The sequence below is a fragment of the Mus pahari genome, chromosome 3 (assembly GCF_900095145.1).
Source record: "Mus pahari chromosome 3, PAHARI_EIJ_v1.1, whole genome shotgun sequence".
Lineage (NCBI taxonomy): Eukaryota > Metazoa > Chordata > Mammalia > Rodentia > Muridae > Mus > Mus pahari.
Genome location: NC_034592.1, coordinates 59,598,780 through 59,602,845, shown reverse-complemented (window position 1 = coordinate 59,602,845; position 4,066 = coordinate 59,598,780). Strand labels below are relative to the sequence as shown.

The 4,066-nt window shown below is 45.3% G+C and overlaps 1 pseudogene; it reads right to left on the bottom strand.

The window, feature by feature from the left end:
• Positions 1-3,320: 3,320 nt before the first annotated feature.
• On the bottom strand, positions 3,321-3,562 carry LOC110317903 (annotated as a pseudogene).
• Between the last annotated feature and the right edge of the window lie 504 nt (positions 3,563-4,066).

Genomic DNA, 4,066 nt, shown 5'->3' with positions numbered 1-4,066 from the left:
AACGAGCCCTAAAAAAAAAAAAAAAAAAAAAAAAAAAACGAGAAAAGAAAACGAAGTAAGGATGACATAGGAGGAGGGCCATCCTGTCGGTGGACTGAAAGCGGCAGACATCAAAGCAGAGAAACGTGTCTGTTCCTGTGTGTGCCAGTCTCCCGCACACACTCAACGTCAGAATCCGCACGTTTTAAATAGCATTTTCCCGATGTTTCTTCAGCTATGGGCTAAAATTTTGTTACCCTTTATATGTCCCTAGCAAGGAATCTATTAATATTTATGTCACAGGCCTTCCTGCGAATGAGTTCCTTTAAGTGTTAATTGCTAGTCTTCCTTTGATGTCTCTTTTATCCTCATATTCCTCTGATTTCCTGTCATCCATAACTCTTCAAAATTATGTGGGGGATACTTAAATAAATGCCCCATCTCCTTTTAAAAATGTTTATCTTAAAACTGTAAACAATTTATTATTTTTATGTGTGTGGCTGTTTACCACATGCATGCAGTGCCCACAGAGGCCAGAAGAGGGCGCTGTATCCTCTAGGACTGTAGTTCTAGATGATTGTGAGCTGCCATGTGGTTGCTGGGAATCAAACCCAGGACCTCTGGAAGATCAGCCAGTGCTCTTAACTACTGCTCTTAACTATCTCTCCCGCCCTCTCATCATCTAGAACACTCACATTTTGACAGCATCCTCACATAAATAAACAAACAAACAGGACTGGAGCAATAGCTCAGTGATTAATAGCACTAGCTACTCTTCCAGAGGGCCTAGGTTCAAGACCAAGCATCCATATGGCAGCTCACAATCCTCTTGAGATCCAGTCCCAGGGGATGTGAAATCTTCTGGCCTCTGCAAGCATCAGGCACACATGTGATGCACATACATCCATACAGATAAAAATAAAAACAACTAAATTATTGAAAATGAAAATAAATGTCGATTGCCATAACAAATAATTTAAATAAATTCAGTCCTCTTTGATCTTTGCAGTGTTTTATACTTCTGCAATCTTAAAGCATGGAGCAAACTATTCCAATGCCCTGAGGTGAGGGAGTCCCTTTAGTGGTACAGCCCTGGCTAGCTGCCTATCTGCCACTAAACAATGCCTCCCCAGAGTTCATGCAAGCGACTGTAATTAAATACAGAGGGTCACAGAAAAGAATATGGAAAGAAAAGAGACATATTAGGAGAGACAAGTGTTATGAAAAAGATCTCTCCGGGAGTGAGAGTGGGCAAGACCTTAGTAGGGGTGCATATCACACACACACACACACACACATACACACACACAAATAGGAAATGGATTTAAAACAAAAACCATTGATATTTCCACAGGAGCACCCCATGAATGCCGACACCTGGAAGGTGTCGTTTGCCCACTTCATGTGAGCACCCCTTTTCTTGTATTGTTCATACTTTTCTCTGAGCCTCCAGCTGGTGCCATGTTTCCTCGCCGTCTCCTCTCACACTGCTTCTGCATCTGGAGAATGATTTCAGGAAAGCTCTGTGCCTTTGAGTGTCTGCCCCGCCTTCAGCAGGTACCTGCACCCGGTGGTTCCGTACAGAAGAGCCGAGGCGTCATCATCATTCAGCCGCCAGTTGTGCAATCAGAAGGTGTGAGCAACAACTTCCACATCATCACATCAGTTAAAATAAGCCAGAGCCCACGTGGGATTGCGGAGGACCGTGCCAGCTCTGAGTCTGTGCTGCTTTTGTTTATGTGATGTTTTCGGCAGTGCTGGGATTCCGTGTGCCAGGTGGGTACTAAACACTGAGCTACGTCCTCAGGTCAGTATAAATCCCCATTTACCCACAGGGAAGACGGTCTTGTATGCAAGAGTCACGTAAGCCAATGATGACATCAATGTCTTGTGCCACTCTCTTGATGCCACCTTTTATGACCACTGCCCTGGAAACACAAAGGCTTTAGTTCCCCAGGAAACATTCTGTTAGTGACTAGGTATGTTTGTCCAGTTGCTCATCTTCCATCCACCCCTCATGGTGGTCACTCACGGTGGTCCCCACTTTTCACCTTGCTCTAGAAAGAAAACTTGAGCCACACGGACACTCAAGTCTCCCAACCAGGCTCGGGAGACAAGTAACCCTTGCAAAAAGGAATGAGGCAAGGTATCTATTCCTTTAGCCCCCTCCCTGCTGGGCCACCATGGCCTAGCACCTCTCTACAGCTGAATGTCACATGCTGGCAGCCTCTGCTTAAGATCTGTCTCCCATTCTGCCTGACGGCCCCTCTTTCAGGCCTAGGAATCGCAGTGAGCCCCGCTGTTCTCATTCTGGGGCGTGCACCATCCCTCCCTAGTTCCCTTCCTAAGCATCTTAGTTATTGATCCCTATTTAATGCCTTCCCGTGTTACCTCATTTAGGCAGATTTCTATTTCTTGAGAGAAATTGCCAGCCACACAATACAAATAATAGCTTTATTTTAGATGTCATTCTTTTGTTCTTAATTATACTAAGTCAAGCATGAAAGTGGGTATAATCAATATATAATAATGTTAATAATAGAAACAATACCAACAACAATTATATATATATATATATATATATATATATATATATATATATATGAAATTTTCAAGTCTCAACTCACCTTCTTGAGGAAGCTGGCAGGATGCTTCTGAAATGATGACAGATCCCTACACCCCTGTGTCTCTTTGATTCACCGTAACTGAGATCTGGATTTAGTGACCTCTTCTTTTTAATTTTGAGACAGAAGTTCTCGCTATATTGCCTGGACTAACCTTGAACTCATGATCTTCCTGCCTCAGCACCCTAAGAAGCTGGTATGATCAGCATGTGTCATTATGCCTAGCTTAGGGATGTCTATCAAGCAGAGCATGGCACAGTGACGGGCCACCAAAGAATGGGTTACAAAAAGACCATGGACTCCGTCTTTAGGTGCCCACTCTTGCTCAGTTTCAGGGGAAAAAGTCGCTGTGATTTGTGTTAGATCAGGGAGATGCACACAGCCAGTGTGTTAGTGGGCCTTCTCATCGCCGTGACACACTACCGCCCACAAACAACTTAGGTTTTGGCTCATGGCTTCAGAGGTTTCCCTCCATATTCGTTTGGCCCTGTGTACTTGGATAGAACACCAGAGTGGTGGAAGATTGTGAGAAACATGTTCTTTACCTCATGATAGGACAGCGAAAGGGAATACAGAGGGGGCTAGGGTGAGATGTAACCATGGAGCACATATACCAGAGATCTGTTTTCTCCAAGTAGGTCCTGATTCCCATTTACACACACACACACACACACACACACACACACACACACACACACACACACGCCATCCCATGGGCTATGTGATGAATATCCAGGATCCAGCAGCAAGGCCGGTCAACCTCTGAACCTCTCTTTCTGACTCCAGTTGAGTGAGCACAACACCCCCTTGAGCAGGGTCTTTGATGCTTCAGATGCCAGAGCAGCTGGTGCCATTCATAAATTCTACATCACCCATGCGCTCTGTCCCTGTGAACCAGGCCTGTCCAGCACGTTGGTTACCCTAGCCAGTTTGATGGACTGCAAGTGACTTGTGTCCATGATGGTGGCCTGATTCCCATTTTGAAATCACTTTGCTAACAATGTCATCGCATTATGAGTCTATCGAGGGAGTAATCCATTTGATTAGCTATAACCTTCCAGATGCAGACACTTCCCTAAAAGCCAGCCTCTGCTAGTGTAGAGGGCGTTGCACATCCAAGTCATGTCATTCTGCCTTCGGTCCCCCAAAGGCTCCTGTTCAGATCATGATGCTAAACGCCAATGGTCCCCAAAGTCTTAAGATTTCCAAGACTGCTTAAAGTTCCAACCTCAAAGTCGTCTGTGAGACTCAAAGCTGTGAGAAAAAGAAAAGGCAAGTGATATATGCCCCTGTCACACTGAGGCACAGAGGAAACATTCCCATTCCCAAAGGGAGAAACGAAGGGACAGAGAGAAAGCGCCAGACCAAACTCAGCAGGGCAAACATTAGCCCCGTGCCCCCGCACCACAGGATTGGACAGCCCACTTTTTGGCTTTGTCATTTGCAGCCCATGAGACGGGCCT